General features: G+C 44.5%; 1 protein-coding gene across 3 annotated transcripts in view; it reads right to left on the bottom strand.

Moving 5' to 3' along the window:
* Nucleotides 1-13,502, bottom strand: part of MGAT5 (alpha-1,6-mannosylglycoprotein 6-beta-N-acetylglucosaminyltransferase) — a 333,678-nt gene that overhangs the window by 276,828 nt on the left and 43,348 nt on the right. For all 3 annotated transcript variants that reach the window (XM_072757610.1, XM_072757608.1, XM_072757609.1), the window contains exon 2: nt 10,824-10,864. The gene's annotated coding sequence lies outside the window, so the exon portion shown is untranslated. The remainder of the gene's footprint in view (nt 1-10,823; nt 10,865-13,502) is intronic.

The raw sequence follows: 13,502 nt of genomic DNA, 5'->3' as shown, positions 1-13,502 counted from the left end.
TCAAATGTCTCCAGTCACCATCAAAATCAAGAGAGATGGGTTAAAATTAGTCTTCGCTTTATGTACTGTATAATGAATTCCATTTATGTAACATCCAAAAACAGTGCAACTGATCTGTGTGGTTAGAAGTCAGGCCAGTGGTGATGCTTGGGATGGGGGTGAATGGAAATCTCAACTACAATGAGATGCCGGGGCGGGGGGGTTCCAGTTATTGTTTACGTTTGATACTTGATCTGGGTACCTCAACACAGCAATGTGTAGCTGTGGTCATTCATCAAGCGGTACACCAACAACGTGTACACTGTTCATTATGTATAAATCAAACAAGTTTTAAGACATCCAAGGGGGGAAAGGGCAAGATTTGCCTACTTTCTCAAAGACCCTACTGGATCAGAATTTCAATCCACTGTGGCATTTCAAAGAGCACTGATTCTGCATGGACAGAAACCAGATCAACAGAAACAACTATGGGCTTTCCTGCGCCCACTTTCATTCCCTTTCATTCATTTTTCATAAAGATCTCCACCATCCTAAGAGTGGTATATCTAGCACAGGGGACGATCAGGGTGGATCACTACCTAACGCAGTCCCTCTTCCATATGAGGAAACTGATTTCCAACTATGTGCATGCAATAATCAATCATCACCATATTCTTGAGTCACTTTTTAGTTTTTAAACAATCTGGGGGGATTTTCTTTTTTAAGAGAGAGAGAGGGTGCACATGTGCCAGTGCAGCAGAGAGAAGGGGTAGAGGGAGATGGAAAATCTTAAGCAGGCTGTCACAACCCTAAACCATGACCTGATCCAAAATCAAGAGTCAGACACTTAACAGATTGAGCCACCCAGATGCCCCATCCACCTTTTTAAAAATGTCTATTTTTTATTTATTTATTTATTTGACACACAAAGAGAGTCAAAGACATAGGCAGAGGGAGAAGCAGGCTCCCCATCGGGAGCCGCATGCGGGACTCAATCCCAGGACCTCGGGATCACAACCTGAGCCAAACCACTGAGCCACCCAGTTGCCCCTAAATGTCAATTTTTAAAGTGACTTCTAAAATTCAGTAAAATACTTCTTCCATGAAGTAAAATACGCACTTAGCAACCAACATTCAATCTAGTCCTCAGTCTTTCACGGTTTTACATTTTAATCACACATAAAAACTCCAAATGGTCACACAAGTGAGAGAACTGAAGAAACTCAAGTTCCATATTTTTCGTCCTAAACTGCAGCGTCATTTATTGTCAAGCTCTGCAGAAACACAGAAATAGGCTGTACCACAAGGGTTGGGGGCCTGAGGTGAACTTGGAGCAAGCTCCATCCATTCTGAACTGTCAGGAACTTACTCTCCAAGCAACATGGGTAGCTCAGTCCACATGCGTCATGGTCAATGGTAGATTGGAAATTCTCAAAATTAATTTTCATGCAGTATAGGATGTTTATTAAGTGGTAGGCAGAAGTGTGCTTTAATCTCAAGTGTGTATACATAAATATAAATATTAACATATTTACACAGCATTATTAACAGCAGCAACTATTTAGAACTTGGACAAACAGGAGTTTTTCCCAAGAAGTATTTTATCATGGGCTTTGTTTAGAACAAAACAAAACAAAAAAAAAGGAGACCAGATCGGCTGAAGTCAGTCTCCCTGCTTTTAGTCTCTGGCGCTGACAAGCCCCTGGAGCCACACCTGGGGAGGGCCATGCCCACTGCCCCACCTGCGAGCAGCAGCTGCAGCATGGCCAGCGCAAGAACCAGGCAAACAAAAGCCTTCGGAAGACACAAAATGAACATCGAAGTTCAAACACAAAAGCTTTTGTATATCGCACATGGAGATGGCCCATGCAGTGCCCACTGGGGGTGGGGAAGGGCTTTTGCACCTCGGCACTACTGACTATTTGGGCTGAATACTATGCTGTGGGGCTGTCCTGTGCACAGTATGGCATTTATCAGCACCCCAGGGCTCTGCTCACCACGGGGCCAGCAACACTCCCCCAGCTTCCCCGCCAGGATGTGCCAATGTCCCTGGATCACCACCAGCTGAGAATCACTGGGGTAGAGGTTGGAACACCTCTGGGAAAGTACACAAGAAATCAGGCACAGCTGGCCCCAGGGAAAGGGCACCTTTTTAAAAATATATATATATCCTTTAACTCCTAACAAGTACATCCATTTCTTTTCAAACACAAATTTCAGTACACAAAGGTAACTAAAGAGACAAGGCATGACCGTGTTTAGGCCAGAGCATACCAACAGCCTTCTTGAATTATTCTTCCTTTATTTTTTACTTATCTTCAAATATTTCCCTAATGAACAGAAAAAAAAAAAATTAACATCTTTCCAGAAAGGTCATCTGGCCAGGAAAGACTTTCTATACACATGGAAATAAAGTTATTTTCAAGAAATTATTTCTGGTCCTTCCTTGAAATCACCCATTTTATACCCAATTCTCCATTTCTGTGGTTTCTCCAGAACAAAGCAGAATGAAAGGAGCAAAGCAGAGCATCAGTGGCAAGGCAAGTATCTCAATCCCCAGGGCCTCCCTGAGAGGCCTGCTCAATACTGCAGAAAGAGTGAGGGATCTGACGCCAGGAAGCTTGGGTTTGAGTCTCTGTTCTATCACTCTCTCACCCTGGGGCTCTGCTCAAATCACCACCCCCCACACACACCAGTTTTTACTTATGAAACGGAGAGGTGATGTGCGCTTCACAGTGCTTCTGAGAACTCACTCACATGAAGTATGCCCAAGTTTTTATACACATGTCAAATGCTATTATTACCTTTATTGTGAGGTTCTACATATCAGGATTCCCAACCCGAGATAATCCTTGGCTTTATCGACAGGGGTTTAATCATTGAAAATAGCGTTAGGGTTGATTTCGCCAGCATCAACAGCAGGTCCAAAAGGGTGGGAGCATCCATATAAAAAAGCCAGTAGAGCACAGAGTTTAAGAGTGACGGGCAGGGTGCCAGACTGCCTGGGTTCTGATCCGACCAGGTGACAATGGGCAACTTTCTTCACTTCTACTTGCCTTGGTCTTCTACAAACTGGGGATAACAGCGGTACAGCTGATGGGCATTCTTTGCCATTGTTATGTTCTATAAAGTCACAGGGAACAAGGAATTCAGGAATGTTGACCTAATGTTCCCAGGGGAAACACAGGGTTCGGTTCCTGTGAGCCTCTGGACACAACCTTTCCGTCAACTGATCAATTCATAATCGTGTTCTATGTGTTTCTGTTTTAAGACGCCTTATTTAATATATATACTGCTGGCTCATGAACATCGAACTGACAGCCAGTAGTAGTGTAACTCATGCCTGAAGACATTTCCCTAACACATGCATATCCTCCATCAGGTCCATCACTGCCTTCTTGTACCTCGGCACACCGAACAGCACTTTAAATGCTCTGCTTAGGAACCATTTTATTTATTTTTTTTTTTTTAAGATTTATTTATTTATTCAGAGAGAGAGACTGAGAGGCAGAGACACAGGCAGAGGGAGAAGCAGGCTCCATGGAGGGAGCCCGATGTGGGACTCTATCCCGGGTCTCCAGGATCACACCCCAGGCTGCAGGCGGCACCAAACCACTGCACCACCGGGGCTGCCCTAGGAACCATTTTAAACCATAAAATCACCAAAGACAAGTTCAAAAAGGCCCAAAAAGGGGGTGCTAATTAGACCACAAAGAGAACCCTTATTTACAGGAGGAGACTTAAAACGAGGAGACAGAGTGTCGCCTCATTTGATCTTGGCTGGGAACTGAGCATCCGGCCACTCAAATTTCCCTGCGCTGTGTGTTGTCTGTCAATGGCCACGAAAGCACTGCAACTACTGATGTGGTCATTACAAATACATTTTAGCAAGTAGGCAAATATTCAAATACTGAATCCTCAAACAATGAGCACTGACTGTACCTGCCTCACCAAGCTGCTTTGGTAATTCAAAGAATTAAGACAGATAAAGCGCTGAGAACCCTGCCATCTTGGCACACAGTGCACTCTCAGTAGATGTTAGCTGTTACTGCAGAGTCAAAGAGGTCCAGAAAATATCACGTGGGGTAAAAAGCATTTAACAAAATGATGAAAAGGAACACAGGTGGTAATAGAGAAGAACAGAGAGAATATAGCATGTGATCTCTCATTTATTTATTCTCCTGCCTTTCCACCAAGAGGTTACACTCCCTGTGCCAGCCATCTACCCTTCTGCTCTCAAATGCATTCTCCGCATGCCCCTGCCCCTTATGCAACATATCATAGGAAACCACATCTCCCAAGCTCCCTTGCCATCTGGTTTCCATATAGGGTTGGCCTACGGGGGGTGTCAGCAGAAGCTGGGAAGGTGGACACGGGGAGGAGGCCAGCAGCATCTCCTTCACAGATGCAGCTCTTTCCAGAGGGCCCCACGTTCACTCTGTGATCCCATCAAACACCCCAACATACATCCATCCTGCTGCAGCCGAGGGGTGGTGGTGGGGGGATATCTGCCCATGGCTGGAGATCTGAGTGGCCACATATTCTTGTTGGTATCTCATCTCCTCCACCCTTTATATGTTCACTTTTCTATAGTAGGTTCTCTGCAAAAGGCCTAGTCCAGTTGCCCTGTCACTCTAGCACACACAGGCTCCGGAAGGATGTTATGCTCTGCAACTCTCTAAAGACTCTCCCCTATGCACACTCACTGTCCCTCCCACAGTCTCACTTCTCTCTTATTCTGACTCACTGGCTTCCCTGTATTGAAAGCAAATAAAGGTGTTCGGGGCGGGGTGGGGGGGGGAGATATTGTGTGTTTTTTTAATTCACTGCTGCAGGAAAAAAAAACAGCATACTTATGAAAATATTAGAGCTCCTTCAGCTTTTTATTAAATTACATTACCTCGGCCACCTTTCAACAGGAGCTACTAGCTGTCCTTACACCAATGGTTTTCTTCTGCTTAAGTGCTATTTACTTTTTAAAGACTAAGCATTACTCTCAACTCATAAATACCTAGATTAAAAAAAAAATCCAAATGCAGCCTATGGCATATAGCCAATATTCCTTTGTAGTCAGCACTGGCCATTCCTGGCTGCTGACAGCAGCCTGTGTAATCACCGTCCGTGAATTGAGGGATCTTCCATTCTCTTTTCTTTCCATTGTTTCTCACCCCGGTGCATAAAAACGTAACGCCTGACCATTGTCACAAGCAGGCATAAAAGAGGAATAAAAGAGTTCATGCGGATAAAAGAATGCAATAGTGAACACGATTTTGGTAAGTGAATCAGAAAATTGGGAGTCAGGGAGGCTATGGACAATGCTCACAACTCCCTGAATCCACATTGTCCTTTCCGGGACATCATGTCTACACAGCCAGACTACATTTTCTGGTGAGGTGTGGCCAGGTGACTGAATCTGAGACAATGGAATATAAATGGCAAGGGACTATCCATTGCCAGGTCTGCCTGGCTGAAACATCCTCCCAAGTTGGCTCCTGCACCTGCCCCCCACCCACCCACCCATCATCCCATAGGCCACACAGATGCCACTGTGGGCTAAATCGTGGAGGGCCTGTCTTCAGAGTCAGGACCTTGCTTGTCTTCATCAGTAAATCACTTCACAAAAGGGATCATTACCCCACACTACTGCCACCAGCCTGAAACTATGAATTAGAAAAAACTTCCACTTGGTGCAGCCTGACTGTACACACAGACACACACACATGCAGAAAGATCCACTTGTTACAGAAGGGCACTAATGCAGGACACACGCCTTTTGAATGAGCTGGTCACACATTTCAGGCAGCCAAGAAGGTATATGAAATGATCCCCAGCATGTCCCTTCTAGAAAGATCTCTAAAAGGAAATCCATTTGGGTGGAACACTCAAGAATAAGCATCTGTTTCTGGCCCCTCATTTCCTATCAGGGAGAACAGTGTTGTGCAAACCAACTTCTACTTTATAGCATAAAAAAACAAGATGCAGAGAGGTCAGGGTGGGTCTCATAGCATAACAGACATGGAGCTGGGGCCACCTCGGTGGCTCTATGGGTTGGGCTTCCAACTCTTGGTGTTGGCTCAGGTCATGATCTCAGGTGGGTGGGATCAAGCCCTGTGTTCAGTGGGGGAGTCAGCTGGAGAGTCTCCCTCTCCCAAGCAATCAATCTTAAAGGGGGGGGGGGCTAGCAGAGACCCACATCTCCTAAATAAGTGCTTCTCCAAGTGGAGGGGGAGGGCAGTCCACAGAGCAGGGCCAGTCCACAAAGTGCTTCGCCTATGGAGAGTAAGTGCCAAACTGGAAGGTAAACATTTTGGAAACTCTTATGGTGATGTGACAGGAGAATTCTCCGTCTTTGAAAGAATCCACTAATAAAACTGCAGGCTTGCATTTTTGGTCTTTTTATTTCCCTTCCTAGTCACTTATTTGTAGTGTACCAATCCATGATGTTAAGTTTTAAAGATTTATTTATTCATGAGAGACATAGAGAGAGACGCAGAGACATAGGCAGAGGGAGAAGCAGGCTCCACAGAGTCAGCCTGATGTGGGACTCGATCCTGGAACCCCAAGATCACGCCCTGAGCCGAAGGCAGACGCTCAACCGCTGAGCCACCCAGGTATCCCGTCCCAGTTTGTAAGTTTTAAAGACCATTCTGTTCCTCCAATCACCCCAAATCTCCAAACTCTTCAGCCAAATTCCCAATGTTTCCTGCCCCACTGTCCCCAATCCTTCCTTCTCCTGGGTTCTCCTCCAGCCTCTCGGCCCAGCAAGTCTCTCACCCCTACCCTTTCAGGGTGGTAGCTCATCATCAGCCTTTCTGAGGCGTGAGCTGCCCACATAGATTCCCGTCATGGCTAAAATACCGTAGAACTCTGGACCCAGAAAATGGCCACAGTAAGAGAATAAATGACTAGAAACCTGTCAGTGGGCCTTCCCGTGTTAACTAACCTGAGGGAGAGCCTCAGGCTGGTTGGACACATGCTGTCTATCCATCGCTGTAAGCCTGAGATGCAAAATCAAATGGCCTTCGCCTCTCTCCTCCAGGGAGGTTGACATACACAAAGAAGGTGCACATTGGCTTGGAGAGAAAGGAGAGGTTCTGAACAGGAGTCATCTGCACATGGCACCAGGTATGATTAAGTGAGCAGACCTCATCATGGGAAGGGCATGGGATGTAGAGACAGTATTAGCTGGGCCGAGCAGGACCAACTGAATTGCCCATTTAGAGTCCTGAACCAGCTGCAGAGAGGAATTTAAACACATACACAGCTCCTTGAAACTGAAAGGAGAGAAAAGCAGATGGACAGCAAGCACAGAACAAGAGAATGAACAAAAGGAACCATAGGTGAGGGTAGATCCAGATAGCACCAACCATCCTCAGAGAGTGGGTAGGATGGGGCTCTGTGTAGGCCTAGATTCCTGGCAGACCACATTTTTAAAATTTTCAAGGACAGAAGTCTGGTCATTTCAACATAAAACAGCTCAAGCACCTTTCACAGTTAATAAGACGCGTGTCATTGGCAGCATCAGAAAGGAACCCGAAAGATATGGAGGAAGGAAGGGAAGGTGGGAGGACACATGAGCAAGTGTTTTAGCCAAGTCTCTGCACTTCTCTGAATACTTGAAATATTTCAACATTTTACTTTTTTCAAGTAAAATCAGAGAAAAGATACATGCTGTTGTTTTGAAACCTCTTGCCATGAACCGAGGATGCTGGTTAGGTCCAGTCAAAGCCGGGAAGGTCTTGTGAAGACAACTGCTCTGCTCCTCCACGTGTGGCCTGGTGACAAGACACATGGCTGCCCATAGCCCTGCCCTCTACCTCCATGTCCCCACCTTCCCGTTCCCTTGGGCTGGCAGGGAAGCAGGGTTTAATCCATCATGCCCGCCCATCGGTACTGGACAGTGGCTATCCCGCACGCAGTCTTACCGGCTCCAGGGCACCTGCTGGTATTTGAGAAAAAAGGAGATGCCAATGTGCACCGCAGGCAAAGAGCCAGGAAGGCAACACCCATCCCTCAGGTAACATTCTTCCCAAAGCCTGCAGCCCCCATCCAGGTGGCTCAAGAGCCCACAGCTACCCCGCTCCAGGTGAGCTAGCAAACCATGGCAGAAGACTGAGCTGCCCAGCATGCAGCCAGCGTCAGGCACTGACATTTCCTAAGACATAACAAACGTCCTGGGAACCACGGAAAGACATCTGAGCCCAAGCAGTGAAGGGGTGTCATCTTAATCGCATCTAGGCCTGCCACGGAAGCCCCCGCCTCTTCCAAGATTACTCATCCTTGACACCAACAGGAAAACATCATTAACTTTAAATCCCATAATCTGGATTTGATGATTAACATATTTCAATGTCTGTACTATCAGGATTAAAAAAAGACAGACATTTTCTACCTAAAACCTTTCCTTCTTTTGACTCATTCATTCGGCTCCCCAGGCCGCCATGGGCCAGGTTCTGTGCTAGCCACTGGTGGTATGAAGAACGAGATGGCCAGTCCCAGCCCTCAAGGTTTTAAAGTCTAACTAGTCCCTCGGTAAGTAAAAACCATTCTGATTCCATTCTGCACTTTCCCCAGTTTCTTTGGCAATATGTGTTCACAAGATCCACTGGTGTGGCTCTGGTTTTATTTTTACCACAAACACCGCATCTTTCTCTTCTGGTCATGTCTCAAGAAATCAAAGTTAGAAGCTGGTTCTTTGAAAAATTAGGGCGTTAAAAAAAAGAGAGAGAGAAAACAGGTATGAGATCTACCAACCCCTTTGAAAAACCTTTTCTGACATCAATTTTCCTCTCTTATCACAGGCTCTGTGGTAATCAGAGTTAAAGAGTTCTTTGTTCTCAGAAGCCAATAATCCTGACCTAAATGGACTCATATGATTATACATAAACTTAATAAGCACAAAGCCAGGACAACCTATTCCTACCTAAATCAGAAAGGAGATGCTGTGGGGAGAATGGTAACCCACTTCCCCTCCTCCGGGAACACGCAACTATTTCCACACTCCTGAGGGGTGCCCAAGGGTATGAAGGCCACATGCTTCATATTCTAAGGGCTATTTAAAGGATTTTAAGAAATGCAAACTCATTTGTGGTATGGCTTTCAAGTTATAAATGTCAATGACAGCCAAGTCTGCTGTGTTGGGAACTCCTCCAACAACAGGTTGACAATAGCCCAATTCGAGGCTCTGGAGGAGGCTGACAGACAGCTGCTCTTTCAATAGTTATTCCCAAAGGAGCCAAGAGGCCCCTCCAAAGACAGCTAGATATGGCATGCTCAAGAGGGAAGGTGACAACATATTTGGTGGCAGATAGACACAGCCCAGGAGTGCCACATGGTGCCAACACGTCTGCCCGCTCCATGAAGGCTGTCAACCCCACACAGTGCAGAGCTGAGAGCAGGAGGTGGGGGCAGACATGGATATTAAAAAGAAAAAAAAAAAAAAGAAAATCTCAGCACAGGAAAGGCAGAAAGATACTCATCCTTCCCACAGCATAAGCTACAGCAGCTGGGTCTTAGTGACTGCAGACCCAGCTCCAGGTCTCCACGACGTCAGCCTGCTGCCCCCAGATGCCATGCCTGGCAAATCTTAGCGGGCAGTGCATGAACTTGCCCTATCTGTCAACAGTGAACTAACTGCCAAAACAGACTCCTGAAGATACAGTGTTCGGTTGTACAGTCCTTGAAATGAAGTCCCATTCCAATTAAGGGATGTGTGTACGTGGGGGTGGGGGGGTAGGGGAAGAGGTGGATTAAATACACTTGCTCCATCTCAGACAAAATCCCACATCCTCAGAAATTCAAAATCCCTTTGAGGTTCTGAAGGAGACACTTCTTGTTTCTCTGGTTTCTCCCAGCAGGACAAACTCTCAAGGTGACAGCTAGAGAGAAGCTGCTGATAAAAGTCACATGGTCACATGATTTTCTAGCTCTAACATTAAGGCTTTTTATTCACATCAGACATTCACCTGCTTATGAGTTGCTGGGGTGGGGTTTTTTTTTTTTTGTTTTTGTTTTTTTTGTTTTTTTTTTTGCCTGTGATGTTAGAGACAAAGTTTGTTCAAAGACTCACATACATAAATGAAACAGGAATTAGGAATGTTTAATGTTTCATTCTGTTAGCCCTATATCCTTGACACCCAAATCCTATCAGGCTGTGAAATCCAGATACTCTGCTCCCAGGTTAACATCTCATTTACCAAGTTAACTCTCAAGGGTGGCCTGGGAGGCGATTTTAAGCACTACACACTATTCAGACTGTTCAAACAAGGAAGTGCTTAGCAAATTTCTTCTGCCATAAAATATGTTCATAAATGAGGACTTAGGAAAGTATTCTTGAGCAATACTTGGTTCCTTGATACAGACACAGTTCAGAGATTGTGCCATCTTTAGCAATCACACTCTCCAATTCATCAGTTTTACTTATATTCACCTCATGATCCTCTATGTCAGGTCTGGGTTGGACTGCTCTGAAGGAATCGGCCATTCTATATAAGGGTAACTGGCCATGTTCAACTAAAGTCATGTTGGATCATGACTGAATAAAGTGATCAATGGCCTTCTGCTCCAGTCACTTTACTAATGCTAGACAGATAAAATATCCTTGCCCAATTATCCCAAAAGATTAAACTCCACCAGGCCTTACCCAGACAGATGGAGATGTCGACACCCTTAGGATTGGGGTGGCACTGCTAGAGCCATCCCTCAGTCCTTTGGGACTAGGGGTCTGTATTTTGACAGTTCCAAAAGGCAACATTTGACTCAACTACTTGATCTTCTCCCTCCCCACGGCAAATATCCTGGGTCTAGGCAAAGCCATGTAGATATCTGCTTACTGCAGTGCTTACCTGGTCCTCCTCCAATGTCCACTTCAGAACAGTAATCACTCCTGAAATCACAAGGACAAAGACATTTTTAAGTTTCTCCTCTTTAACAACTTGATCTATTGCAAACAGGCTGACAAAGATCTTCTAAGGACTTTGCTTCTCCCATTTTGGAACCCACCTGCCTTTCAATATAGTCTCCCAAAAAGAAATACCTAAAACCAAAGGCATTTACTTTCAAAAAAAATTGTATTATCTCATGTGTTAAGATCCAAATCCATCCATTATTAGTTTAGCAGGAGTTAAGGCTACATTTGGCAAAGATGGAGCTTCTGCACAAAACTGTTCTTTGTTCCAAGTCTCAGGAGGCATTAAACCCAAGGTTTTACCAATTCTAATGCTTTCCGGACTAGACTACATTAAGATACATACACAGTTCCAAGTATATGTACACACACAATTTTAAAAACCAATAGCTCTATCACAAAAAACTAAGGAGTTTGCAATAGGAGATAAACCCAACTGAATTACATGCCTGTTCATTCAAATGCAACGAATTACTTGTGGCAACTTCACCTTGAAGAATAAAATAAAACTATCCTTTAAAAAAGTGTGAAAACCATTTTAGAAACAGATTTACTATATGCTTCTGATAAAGGTAGTATTTTCCTTTTATAATACTCCTTTATAAAAGAAAAGGAGGGAACATGTCCTTTAATAGATATATTCAGCTTTTTTCTCATATTGCTGGAATTTATCAGCAGAGAATTATAAAACTGAAAGAGAGTTCACCAGGGAGGGAGGGGAGGAGGGTGGGGAAGAAAGAGGGAGGAAAAAATAAAAACCATGCTGCACAGATCCATCTGAGTCAACTGCCCATAAGTACTCTAAGGCTAGCCAACTGCTCTTAGCACTGAAGGACCTAACAGAAGACATTTTCTGCTAAAAAATGTCTGAGTTGTGTTATATTTTTTTAATCAAAACAAGCCAATCCCTTCTTTATATGGTCTACTGCATACCACTTGGCAGCGTGAACATTGTGACCACGTCAACAATTTGAGCAATACCAGAGAGCCGTGCCCTAGGGCAACCAGGGAGAGCAGACTCCACCTGGGGTCATATCAAACCCACCAACTCCAACCAACAGTCTTGCCTCACAGATGTTGACTCAAGAAGAATGGAAGGTGAGAAAGAACACCGTCAAGGGCAGTGACCATACAGCCCCCTCTTTATACCAGCCTCTGGACATAGCTCTGAGGTGAAGGAATGGTTCCTGAAAATGCAATTATCATGACCCAGAAAAAGCTGCTAATTCCAGCAAGTCCAGTCATCAAGATATATTTTAAGAAAACAATCCTAAGCATTTTGGTCGATATCGAAACACCTTCATTCACATGTACTGGTGTAGGCTAACAAAATGAATACCCAGGTGCCTCAGCCCTAAAGGACACAGGCTTGCTTTCAGTGCTTTTACTCTTCACTGTATGTTTTCATCAACATCATAACCAGTATATTACATTGCGATTTTCCGAAGCAGTGCTGGGATCAAGTGGTAAGGCTGTAAGATTCAAGAAAAATGTTTATGATGTGCCCTCCTCCCCACCCCTACACCCAAAAAAGTTTAACTTTACCTCCCTCGATGCTCTTTTTCTCAATTTTTTTTCTCAATTTTTTCCTTCAATAATACTCCCATTAAATAAGGACTCAATCTTGATTTCCCCTTAAGCATCAGACAAGCTACTCCCTGAGTCATGTAAAAACTACTGCATTAGCCTTGGCTCTATCATTAATTAGCAAAATTCATGGTCACCATGAAACCAAAAGGCCATTCGTGTCTATCCTCAGCAAAGCTTTAATGTTCAACTCATCTTAAATATCATTTTCTGAGGAGCCAGATATATAACATTAATGAAAATTTACAGCCATTTCTAGCCAGGTCTCTAGATCAAGGAAACACTGAAGGAACTCCTTTTTCCTTCTTCATTTTCAAAGCAACACCACTCCACAGCTTTCACCAAGATTTCACCCCAAAGTTTATTTTCTGGGGATTAATAGGCTCCCTCATGCTCTTCTTGGGCTTATGCTTTCTTTCCTTTCTTAATTACACCTAAACTATGAAAGCATTTGTAAAGCATCATGGGAATTCAATTCAATCTATAAAGAATAAGGCAGCGATCACAGGGACATTCAGTGAAAAAGTAGCTAGGATAAGCTGGAATCCCATTCTCAAGCAACATTTTATCCCTTTTGTTATATTGGAGAAAAGATGCTATAAATGGCCCACACACAAAATACCCTACCACCAGTTCTGCACTCTAGGCTGGCATTCTATGAGGAGTCTGCATTGGAGTTTCTTCAAGGACCACCCCACAGTACCTCCTCTGGATCCAATACAGAGGATGATGGTGGCAAGTTTCAGACGTAAGGGCCCCACAGCTCCTCACTTCTCATGCCCTTCTGCACCAGAAGCTGTCAGATTGATCCCCTTCTCAAATTTACACTCAAGTTTCTCACCCTCTCATTCCCTATGGACCATGTCTTTCTAAATAGAGAATCTGAATCTTAATGCCAAAACAACCAGGGACGTAGCTCAAAGCAGTCTTGCCCTATCTCCTTTTCCAGAGCCTAATAGGCAAAGGTGGCTCGTGGACACCACCAAAGCTGTCCTGCATACCTACCTACTCCTGTGAGAAAATAGGTAGA

Source organism: Vulpes vulpes, chromosome 5 (genome assembly GCF_048418805.1).
Source record: "Vulpes vulpes isolate BD-2025 chromosome 5, VulVul3, whole genome shotgun sequence".
Taxonomy (NCBI): domain Eukaryota; kingdom Metazoa; phylum Chordata; class Mammalia; order Carnivora; family Canidae; genus Vulpes; species Vulpes vulpes.
The sequence above is the reverse complement of the archived record's forward strand: the minus strand, read 5'-3'. Positions and strand labels throughout refer to the sequence as shown.